This window comes from Mycetomoellerius zeteki, unplaced genomic scaffold (genome assembly GCF_001594055.1).
Source record: "Mycetomoellerius zeteki isolate Tzet28-1 unplaced genomic scaffold, Tzet1.0 scaffold12, whole genome shotgun sequence".
NCBI classification, from domain to species: domain Eukaryota; kingdom Metazoa; phylum Arthropoda; class Insecta; order Hymenoptera; family Formicidae; genus Mycetomoellerius; species Mycetomoellerius zeteki.
Genome location: NW_017256126.1, coordinates 749,082 through 761,924, shown reverse-complemented (window position 1 = coordinate 761,924; position 12,843 = coordinate 749,082). Strand labels below are relative to the sequence as shown.

The following is a 12,843-nucleotide window of genomic DNA, read 5'->3' as shown; positions in this document are numbered from 1 at the left end:
GTTACATTTGCCACGCATCCGTTGTTTCTCCCCTGTATTGTCAGATAAAAGTTCAAGGGTATTCTCATCGGTGATGTATTATTCCAATTCCTCTCAATTTTTCCAGCAGCATTCGGTGTTTTTTTTTTTTTAAGCGTAAAACGATCGTCGCAATTTTGCAGTATAAAACGATCTTATAATATTACAAAAGAGCGGAAAGATTTAACTATAAGATTTTACTACATTTTATGTGAAGAAAGCTGTCAAATGCACGATGCTATTCTTCATTTCGTATTGTTTCACACCTTAATACGCCGAGCTGCTATTCCGTGTTAGCGTCAATCTCGAAAGCTAATCGCGTTGATTAATGTCGCGAAATTGTTAGCTTGAAAAATGATAAAATAGTTTCCATCGTATAGCTCCCGTATGACGTTAAGTTGTCGTGCTACTCTAAAATACCCGAAATAAAGATCTCGGATTATGGTACACGCTCTTAAGACTGGCGCAAATTACAAAAGGGCACGCTACAGAAAAATTGATCAAGAAGATACACGTATGAAGACTTTTTCATCGAAACCTAACTCTTTTTTAAAACAACGTGGCAAATAGAAATTTTTATTCAATAATATAATTGTGATCCATTTTTTGATGATACGGGTGCTTTCCTGTGCAGCAAGAAAAATAAACAAGTTCTTTTTGTAATAATTTTTGATGTGAATATGTTACATGTGAAATATGTATATATTTGACAAACGTATATAATGACATGTAGAATTGAATTATAATCGATATGCAATTTGATTATACCATTTGATTGTATTGAATATATTTGTTCTCGGACAATGTAATTGAAAAGACAAATATTTCTATTTAACACTTTTACTCTCCATATGTTAATAAATATATTTGTTTTTCTAGTTGCAATTAATATCGCGTAATTGCAAAGTCACGTCGCGAGTGACTTTTGCACGCAAAAGCGCACGATAACTTTGCGCATAGGAGATCTTCAGAAGAACGTTTATCGTTAGGATGCAAATGGAGCAGCAAAACTTTCAAGTCTCTCGACAAGCGAACAATAACGCTGTCCTGAGACAGTTCGCCTGTAACTGCAAACAGTTACTGGGGAACTCGCGCGATCCAACGTGCGGCACAACACAACGGTGGCGTTTTCACGGGGTCCGCGTGCAGAATGGCGACGCGATAAAAACGCGCGCGGACATTCTTGCTGCGCTGCATTTACAATAGCCAGCAAGAAACGCAGCGAGGAGTTCTCGGTCTGATTAAATGCAAATCTCGTCGTTATTACGGCGCCCGAGCGCGAAAGGCAACGTCGTCCTTTAACATCGCTGTTCAATTAACAGTCGTGAGATTATTTAGTATAAAATAAATTGGTAAATAATAATTAATGCGCGCCGGCTTCGTGTAAACTCTCGTCAAACTTGTAGGAAGTGCGATCGATAGATCTCGCATTTTCCATGAGATTTTAATCTTTATGATGACGCATTTATCGCGAGTTGCAAAGAAATATTGATGGCATCGTTAAAACTTATCGACTAACCGCGAATTGTTTTAGGTATTATCTTCGACAAGCATTAACGGATCGTTAAACTTTAACGATCCATTAGTACTGACGGTGCAGAGAAAGTCAAACGTTGAATCCTTGCTTTGCAGAAAAGAGCATTTGTAAAGGAATACTATCATTTAATTTAGTTTGCTAATTGCTGTTCAGGATTGTATGTACTTATTATTAATATTTTAACCAACACTCATAATGGGTTCAGATTATTCACTATTATTACACGGAAAGAACGATTTTGTTGAAAGATCTAAAATTTTGCTGGATACAGATTTGAAAATAATTTTGTTGGACCATCAAGTTATTTTCAGACCCGCATCCAGCAAAATTTTAGATCTTTCAGTAAAATCGTTTTATCCGTGTGGGAAACTGCAAAATTGTCAACGTGATAAATGCATCTCTCTTGTAATATTCGAAATAATATTTTAGGTATATTCCAGAGATACATGGAAAAAACGGTTTTGCTGAAGTATCTAGAAATTTATCTGGATATAAATTTGAAAATAGTTTTGTTAAATCATTAAAATAACTATGTGATGATGAAATACAATTAGTAATGCTGCAAATAGTTTTGACATTCTAATAATCATCTTAACCGACCTACGTAATTATTTTGTATGGTTTAACCAAATTATTTTTAAAACCGTATTCATAACTGAATTTTTAAATATTTCAGCAAAACTGTTCTTTCAATGTAGGTATATTGAGATTTGTTTTGTCTTTCTCTTTTTCTTATTAATTAAATAAAAAATGAAATTATTGAATGAATCAATTTTATAATTTTATCTATATTTTCTATTAAATAGTTTTATAGCATTACGACCTGTCTAAAATATTTGAAATGGAATCTAATTCTAAAGAGTGAGAAAGAATAACAATTGAGTTAGTATTGAAAGAGTGGCTCGATTGTCAATTTTTGAGAGTAAAATTTCATTCTTTAGAATTAGATTTCACTTCAAAGATTTTAAAGAGACGAATTATATTTGAAATCTTGGAAGCGACATTTCTGAATTTAATCATAAATTAAAAATTATTTTTCGTATTTGATCTGGTTTTTATTACAATTTTAATTCTGCAACGAATTTATGGAGGAATCCCGAATAAACTTATCGGAATACAGTAATTTTGGATGGTTCTCATAGTTCAGTATGAAGTATTTCTTCCTCTGGAATTGTTTGCAAATACGAACGAACACCTCAGAGTCGGATATTGTTTGTTCTTGGATACTCTAGGCTCCGTTTGTGAATTCGTTTGCATTGTCTCAACCTTGTTACCTGTTTGAAAATGTAGGTACGTCTGTAGGTTCATTAACACTTTGTGCAACGCGGGTGATAATGAAGTGTGTCCTGATGGAATAATTATCTCTGTGCGTAAATGGAATATTTGCCCATTTCGTCGTGACAATTTATTGTTATTTCACGCACGCTCGATACCTGTACGTCTTCCTCGTGTGCATATGTTTATTTATATAAAACCTGCGACACAATACGGAAGGTTCAAAGAGAATAATTAGGCGTTAATTCATTTCTCCATTATTTCGAAATTTCATTTCTCATTTCTCAGTTGATCTACACCAATTACATTATCTGACTTGTGTCAAACCGCACGGTTTCTGGAATATTGTACATTGGGCACCAAAGGGATTCGATTTATACGTAAATGTTCGCATAATTATGGGTGTTTATTCGGTTTAGCATATGTAGCGGCGCGATATCAATATGCACATTAAATCCATTAAAGTTACGTAATGAACAATTGAGGTTTAATGTTTATTTTGCACTGCATATTCGCGTATTATTGCATTATGGGGCGTATAATACGATCGCGTTCATTGCGCATACGGATGCGCGTTATATACATTATTAATATTATTCGTTCAATTTTGATCGTGCGCGATCATCCGCGAGTTTTGTAGCGCATAAGCAAAACTGTTAATACGCTAATCAACCATTAATCAACCATTCTTCAATCACAACAAAATGTTTACCATTTATCAACTGGTATAAGTTAATGTTCTCGATATTAATAGCAATGAGTTACACTGATTCTGCGAATTAGGATTATTAAATAGCTGTAATGTTTTAAGTGTAAGCATAATACATATAATGATTAACTTCGTATTTGATATTCATTTTGAATCAGTATTATTCCTTATTTATTTTGTGCACAAAATTTTAAATAATGAAAGATGTTTTATTTCAAATAAAACTATAATTATATTTTTAAAAACTCTAAGAACTTAACCAAAGATGATTAATACGAGATTATTGTTCTGTTTGACGCAAACTTCGCATGTAAAAGGGGCGATCAAATTTTTTTATATTTCCAGAATACACACTTGCAATCTCAAGGATAGCACATAACAATGCTATCAGGAAGTTTTATCATTTCGAAATGGAACGACGTTCCCTTACTTTAACGCATCATTGAGCACCTTCGGCTATCTTAACAAGAGAGACGATCGTTAAAGTCGTCGTTACTCGCTTCTGAAATTCCCAAGAGTGCGCGCACCATATTGTGTGTTTGTTCATCCGTAATGTATACTTATACATGTACAAGGTAAATATAAAGGCAAAATCTAGATATCCTTTTTTCAAAAAATAATTTATGAAAATTATTCTTCGGTATTTAATTTTATGACAATTAAAATAATTGTCCTTTTTTTTGGCTTGCAATACCTGAAATACATATACCTATTTGAAAGAGAAAGAACTTGCACACAGAAAAAAATATTTTATTTTGAAAACATTGAAAGCAACTAAATTATATTTTAAATATTTTGAACGTAAAAAGCCATTAAATTATATTTTAAATATTTTGCAACAGACAGCTTTGTATGTAAGAAGATTTCGGAAATAGAAAATATCTCGGCAATTAAGGTGAAATATCCGGTATAAGTATAACATGTATAAGCGCGTACATGTATTCGATAATCGTTTTAGTAGCGAAAGTTGTCTTTAATTGGCCAGACCAAAGGGCCTGAGAGAACAGTAGAAGAAGCAAATAGGGATCGCGAAGGTAGTTACCCCTGACTGCACGTTCTCAGTGGTGGTAAATGAACCGGTCAAGCGTAACCGGCCAAGTGGTTGCCAAGAGAGTATTGGACCGCCCGTCACTATGTCAATGATATACATGTCGCGCAGCATGCATATAGCCGGCACAAACGTCTCGGAGGTACACTGCCATTACACCAGCGAGTGTGAATATCTGGAGCGAAGATCAAAGGATAAGTGCAATTACTAAATTAAATAAGCTGGCGAATATATTTCTATTTATAGAGACTAACGGATGACTTCAGACAGTCTTGCATATTATATATTTAGTACATTATATTTGACCACTGCCGTGTACATTTTGAAACATTTCTAAAAATCACGCCATGCAAATCTAAAACACAATGCTATACGTAAGAAAATCTAATTTCAAAATTATATATTAAAAATGTACCGTTTGTAAAAATAATAAATTGCAGTATCTGAAAAATAGATTTTTCGTTATTTAGATATGTGAAATATACAAATATATTAATTATGAATGCATGAAAAAAATTACTGTTACCACGACCAAAAGTCGCATCAATATATTTTTTGGTTATAAGACCTATAGTATGATAACAGTAAAATTGATATATCTTAAGGGGATGCTGGAACCGCCTGTATTACCAATAAAACTAGCATTTTTGACATTTTTGTTCCTGTCGAATTTTTTCGTAGTGGTTTCACAGAACAAAAATTCCTTTTTCACGATTAAAATGTATACATGCTAATGTACTTGTCACTGATGTATTTCGTGTTCAAAGTTGGAAAAAATACACCAGCGACAAATACATTAGTACGTACATTTTAATCGTGGAAAAGGAATTTTTGTTCTGTGAAACCACTACGAAAAAATTCGACAGAAACAAAAACGTCAAAAACGCTAGTTTTATCGGTACAAGCAGCATCCTCTTAACAGCTTAAGATATGTCCACCTTACGATTATCACAAAAAAATGTATTGATGGGCGAAAATTGTTATTTTCGGTTGTGGCAACCATAGCGCCTTTTTCCGTGTGCTTAATATAATATACCTATACTTTAAATATGTACATCTGAAACCAATTAATTCAATGTCTAAAATAATGTTCGCTATTGAATATTTATTGTTTAATTAACAACTAGCTCTCGGAAAGAAAAATTGCTAGGAGCAGGTTTTCACTACAGCAAAGCTTGTAGGTGGAACAGCCGGCTTGATTGTAAAATGGATCGGAAGTGATCCGTTTAATCGAGCCCTTCCCATCGCATGTACCATCTGAAATAGTTCGAATGGCTTAGGCTTAATTGTGTATCTGTACATTGCCAAAGTGATACGTATACTATTAAAGGAATTCCGATCCATGCTACAAGGGTTAACATTTGATTGCGCGTATCGGCTTTGCATTTTCATTAAGCATAATGGATTGTAGAGATATGAAAGGCTCTGTCACTCTAATCGGTTCTCCTCTTTTTTCCGCGACATTATACTTTCTATTACAGAAAGCGACCGCTTGAAATGCTTTAATACTCTTCTTTGACGCGATATTGGAGGATTGGCGCAAATTCATTTTAATCGTCAAAAATACGGCCGCTCAAGCTAACGTTTCATCCACTTAGCGACGGTATTAAATGATAAATCAGCGACGGGTATAGGCGAGCATCGTAAACCGATCCGCTTTCCATTTAACAATTTGCACGTTTTATGCGATACCGTATCTCGCTTCTCAAAATCAATAAAGTAGGAATGAGTCACGGCGGATATGTGCAAAATTCAACAGAATAAACTGTTTGCTATTTGCAGAGTGCTCCGGTGATGCATTGTTTATCTCTCTATAAAATATAACGGACGTAGTTATACCATTTTTATATTTGCGTTTTTATATTTAGATCGCCAAATATTGTGTAAGAAACGTTTCCTAAGAAAGATCAAGATTATCACGATAAAATTGAATTTTGATTTTGATTTCACAATGAAACTACGTTAATATGGTTCAAATTATGTAGATACACATATAATAATTGCTATTATTGGAACAACACATACTTTCAAAAATTGGAATCAAACTTTGTATCGTAATTCGTGGGTTTTTGCTAGCATATTTTGACACTATAAATTTAATACAAAATTTATTCGGACGTTGTAGCAATTAAAAATTTGTCCTATTGTCTCGTGATACATATAACTACTTATATACCGTGCTCTGTTCGAAAAGTGCAACACGCTGTATAATCCACCATTATTCTCGACCACCCTCTTTTTAATTCGTCGCTCATGATTTAGAGCGTTGCTCGAAAATAAAAGTGCATCGTACAATATGCGAGCCGCCCGAAGGTATTTCCAGGTGACATCCTTTCACATCGCGCCGGTAACTCCGATAATTGATTTAGCGGTGGATCAGGAACGTAACACATATAACTGCTCCGCGCGACGGCGTTGGCAGGGAGGAGGGTTCCGTTTAAACTTAGTTTAATTAAACCGTGGATTTATTGGGCACTTGATACGCGCACACGAAGACATGGCTATACTAGCGGGCGACAAGGGGTATACCAGAGTTGGTACGGGAGGCTAAAGCGAGATAAAGTAGTGAGGCGAAGCTGATGGGTGAAAGGGTGAGTCGAGAAGAGAGAGGAGAGAGGGCGAGGGGCGAGAGGGAGAGAAGGAAAGAAGGTATGGTACATATGTCTACGAGCATCCTGTCGCCGCTGTGTGAGTGTATATGCCATGCAGACGGGACAAAATCTTCCAAATGGCCCCGGGAGAAATATTGCGGGGCATCAATTGGGATAATGGCGCGAGTGATCTAAGAAGACTCGTGAAGAAATCGGTTTCGTGCCCCCAGCGTCTACAGCACCCGCGGCACTTAGAAACGATATTTCCCACCTCGAAAATGTCATGGAATTGGCCGCGATGCATATTCAGCGGAATCGCACTTTAATGAAGGGCGCCGACTGCTCTTGGGACGTGAAATGTACACTACCAAGAGGTGAGCTCGCGGTTAATTGGGAAGAGAGACGAGATGAGACATGAAGCACTTAGACTATGCGGTTCTTGACTTATCTCGCGATGATTGCTCGGTTATTTTCGATAATTTTCTTGCCTTAAAACATATTGCTTCTGAGAGATCTATCATCTTCAATTTTTTGTAAATAATGTGTAAATTTGTTTAGAAATAGTTTAGATTTTTTATCAGAATTTAATTTAATGTTTTAGTGAGCACCATTAAAACTGTTATATATTGATACAATCTGAATGTAAAAGTAAAAAGCAAATATTTTAAATTATAAAATGTATATTTTTTATTTATTTTTACTTAATAGCGCAATAAAATATATTGAGGATTTTACGTTTAACCCGTTTTTATAATTATAAACACATATTTTTGCGTCAATTTGTATGACGCTTTAATATGAACCAGTGCGTCCAATTAAATTCGCTATTAAAGAATATTAATGGCGTTGTAAAAATATACATTATTTTTCTATGATATTTTTAAAATACAATAAAATAAAATACAAATAGAAGTTTATTCTTCGCCTATTCAATCAGAGCAACATTTGAGAAATCGTATCGTAGCTGCAGCGAACAGAATATCGCAAGAACAGTGCCTGGCTGCTACAAGAGCCGTGTTTGACAGATGCAATGCTTGTATTGCTGCAAGAGGTGCACATTTCGAACAAAATCTTCATTAAAAAGTTTATAAATAAAATAATTAAAATAATAAATTAAATATATTTTTTTCTTTTTTCGTGATTTCCTGCGAAACAAAGCAAAAAGGAGCATATGTCTATAGGACTTTTTTTCTTAGTTTTTTACTCCTCTACACGCTCCCGAAGTTTTGCCATTTAATTTGGAAACACCCTGTATAAAGAAATATTTACAACACACTACATATTTTTATACATTTTTCTTTTTGCACACCTTTTTCTCAATTTGTTAGTACAAAACGTTCATTCAAATAGCGAAATATCTTCAATTGTGACAATTATTTTAATAGCACAGATTTGATAAAATGTCAAAAACACTATTATGTAGGAGAGACTATACATATATATCGCTCTAAATCGACGTTCTTGGAACATTGTGCATTTCGAGATTCAAGCTTAGTACAGAAACCACTAATATACGCATTTAAGGAACTGAAATGCATACGTAATTAGATTGCATCCCGTTGAAACGTATCCAATTGCAGGCAACTCATTACACGAAGTAGAATTACGAACACTAGTTTCCACTTATTTAAATGCGTTTTACTTTGTAGATTAAATTAGCATATTTTACATATTTACATTATGTAATAAAGTATTATATTAATTAACGCTATTTAGCGTTTGACAATTTCACAAAAGTAATGTATATAACTTCTTTATAAAAAAATCACATTTATGTAACTTTATATACTGTATATAAATGTTACTTTGAAGTAATAGGATTAGTTAGAAATTTTAAGGATTACTTTGACATAACAGATAATTAATGGGGTAGATTTAAAGTGATTAATTATGCTTTGCCTTATCATGTTCGGTTTAGCAAGAAACTTTTAATTAATTCTTTATCGTATATACAAAATAATCTTCAATATCTAATAACAATATCAAATTTATCATGTTTCATGAAATATATTTATTTTAAATATTTACATTAATTTTATTTTTAACTGTTTCTTAATAATACAATGATCATAAATTGTACATAATATTAGGAATCTAAATACATATAATTCTCTGACCAATTCTGACGCTTTAATGATTTTTGAGTTTGGTTTGCAACCACTTGTTTCTGTCTCTCTCTCTCTCTCTCTCTCTCTTTATTTTCATCTTCAGGTATCTTTTCCCCTTGATAAAGAGGATTTTGACCCTTTAAGCACTTCTCCAAGGATTATTATCTTCCACGGAACATCTTTTTAAAGATAGTACCTCGTAATCTACAAAATTTGACGGACATTTAGGGACGTCTATTGACTTTTAATATACCATATTCTCGTTTACAGAATTAGCACGCTTAATGCTCTGTCGAGAAATATGCAAATGGGGCGACAAGCCATCGTTTTTCTTATCATGGGGTATATATTGACATAATTGCGACAAAGCAGCCATGGAACGATAATACCTACATGACAAAAGGGCTAAGTAGGGCTTTTATCATTTTGCATCCTTGAGCGAACGGTGACTTGCATTTTCTTTGTCAACTCATGTCATGTAAAGACCGCATACAGTTTAACGCACTGGAAATTTTCATTGACTCGGATTTTTGAAGCGGAATAACGATACACGATAAATTCGTATTCAAAGTTATCATCATATAAAACGCATTACAATAAAATTGCGAGAATTTGCAAAAATGTTTTTGCAGCTATTAGTGACTGTTTTGATAACAATAACGAAAAAGGAAAATCAAATTTAATTTGATATTTTGCATGTATACATGTGTCTGTGTACTTCAACTTGTATTAAAAAGAACAAATTAAAATACTTTTTGGGATTGTAATGAAAAGGGGAAAAAATGCAATTGTCAGCGCAGATACGAAACCCATCCTTCTAATCCTTGGCAAGGTGGAGTGTTTGTGAACGAAAGCGTCTCTAGGATTTCCTCCAGAAACGTCTTTCGATTACGAACCTCTGTCCTAGAGTTTGTTCAGTGGACGAAGGGTCCTGTCCATTACTCGATCGAACCACACCCACTGCTACGCTGGTGATTCCCAATATCCCCGACGAAGTGTCAGCCAAATGGGAAGCAGAAACCACATCGCTATTCAATACAAATAATGACATTATTATATAGAAGAGTGTGAATACAAAAAAAAACGTTTAAAAAATACAAATTAATTACAATGAAATTACACGAATTAACACGATGAAAGAGAAAGCATGATTTTATTTCTATTTTCAATAGAATTCGAAAGCAAAAAATTGGCTGAAAGAAAGAAAAAAATTAATCACATTTATTCGGTTTTCATTGTAATTAACGAATATAAGCTGAAGAGGCTAATTTTGTGAGAAAGATTTTTATCAAATTGCAGTTACTTGCTTTGTTATATGAATGTAAGCAAAGTCAACAACAATGGCTAGCGAGAACAAGTGGGCCGGATTCTCTGTCTTCGACTCAACGGAAGAACAGCTCGCGGGGAACGATTGCTTTCAATTACCTTTATCTGTATTTACTGTGACCGACGAAAGGCAGGCCGGGTATAATTGGCACTCGTTCCTTGGGGATTGTCCCTCGGATAGACGCGCGGATAGAATTAGCCTGCTTCTGTGACTGCTTCTAAGTCTTCGTCTGTCGCGAAATTTACTGTGACCGTTACTTCAGATCCAGCAAATTGGACATATCGGAGAAGTTTAAAGTCATCTTGCTTTCTTTGCAAGCAGACTCAAGAAGACGAACAATAGCGATCTTTGTTAACATTAATTGGTAACAATTTAAACAATAATTTTTACATACCTTTAGCTCCTCATTTCTTAATGTAATTTTAGATAGATAAATACTTGCATATGGCATTTGTAAAAATTATCTAAGTGTATACTGTAAATATTATTTTCTTAATTTAAAAGAAGAATATATAGACAGTAGTAAGATTGTAAAAAATATATAGTAGTACGTATCTTACATTAACCCCTTCGCTGGCACGTTCATTTCCACAATTTGTGCCCCGGTGGGCAGAAAAAAGTTTTGAATTTTTTTTTCGCACTTGGTATATATATAGGGGTTTTTTTAAGGCGCTGATTTCGATTTTGAGATCAAAATTGAGAAATTCAAAATGATGGATCCAATATGACGAACCTCAATTTGAAAAAATCACGTTTTTGTTAAAACGTTTTGAAATTTAACTTATGGAGATTTCGAGGGTGCTGGCACGCACATACACACACACACACACACACCATTTTCTAATGAATTCATTTCATTTTATAGCTAAACAATGAGTATAAGTATAGAAAAATAACATATACATATACATATATACAGTACTGGACAAAATAAAGTACGCACTCCAAACATTTTCACATTTATGTAAATAACTCGCCAGTCCTGGCAGATAGCATAATGATGAATGAGGTAAAAGAAAGGTATTTTAGTCTACTTTGCAATAATGATTACAAAAATTTCAAAAACAATTCGAAATCCTTTAATAGTCAAGTCCGTTACATTTATTATCAAATTTATCATGGACGAAATAAAGTACGCGAAACATTGTTTATGAAAATAATAACAACTGGCGCTGTTGATGATGAAAGATACATAAATATAACAATGAAGGATATATAAACAAATGAATAAAGCAGATTTGTCAGTTAATAATATTGCTAGATAGAGTATAGTAAGATTTCTTCATCAGTGAACATGGAAACCAAGCAAATTTGTTTGCAAATTCGAAAACTGATAATTCAGGATTATCAGAAGGGGCTTTCTAATAGAAAAATCGGTCGCAAGTACAATGTAAGTGAAGGCGCAGTCCGAAAGATATGGAAAAAATTCCAGGAGCTTGGCATAGTACCGGATAAGACAGGACGTGGACGGAAGAAAAAGACAAATCCAATCGAAGACCGCAGAATCATACAGGAAGTAAAGAAAAATTCAACTGTTACTAGTCGTGTTATTCGAGAAAACCTACAATTAAATATTTCCGAACGAACGGTGCGGAGGAGACTTCGAGAAGTTGGACTTAGAAACAGTTTTGCAGTGCGTCGTCCTTTGATTCGGAAGGCCAATAAAATCAAACGTCTGGAATTTGCAGAAAAACGTTAACAAGTCAGTGGATTTCTGAAAAAAGGTCCTTTGGAGTGACGAAAGCAAATTTGAACTTTTCGGTCATAAACAGCGACCATGGGTCTAGTCAAAGTCTAGCTTTGAAAAACTTATCGACAAAAATATCCAAAAAACACTCTAACATGGAGGAGGCAGCATAACAGTGTGGGGATGTTTTGCGTGGTCTGGTTTGGAAAATCTAGTCAAAATCGACAGTATAATGATAGCAGATGTATACATTGATATTCTCAATGAAAATTTAGAAGAGTTTCTGCTAAAGGTTGGTCTGGAGAACAACTTCATTTTTCAACAAGATAATGATCCCAAACATACCGCTCGTAAAATTATCGCTTTTTTTTGTACTTCTGGGATCAAACTGTTCGATTGGCCAGCGCAATCGCCAGATCTGAATCCGATTGAAAATTTGTGGTCGATTTTGGACCTGAAGCTTGATAAAGGGGAAGTAACGAATAAAATTAAGTTGTTGGAAGCATTGATGAAAGCATGGAAAAATATCGATCAGCAACACAT

The 12,843-nt window shown here is 34.2% G+C and overlaps 1 protein-coding gene and 1 long non-coding RNA gene across 3 annotated transcripts in view; one reads left to right on the top strand and one right to left on the bottom strand.

Annotated features, from left to right (window-relative positions):
- Positions 1-12,843, top strand: part of LOC108731068 (basement membrane-specific heparan sulfate proteoglycan core protein) — a 239,608-nt gene that overhangs the window by 99,876 nt on the left and 126,889 nt on the right. The window lies entirely within an intron of this gene.
- Positions 1-12,843, bottom strand: part of LOC108731069 (uncharacterized) — a 265,224-nt gene that overhangs the window by 220,795 nt on the left and 31,586 nt on the right. The window contains exon 2 of the long non-coding RNA XR_001937000.1: positions 3,515-3,518. This is a non-coding gene — a long non-coding RNA (uncharacterized lncRNA). The remainder of the gene's footprint in view (positions 1-3,514; positions 3,519-12,843) is intronic.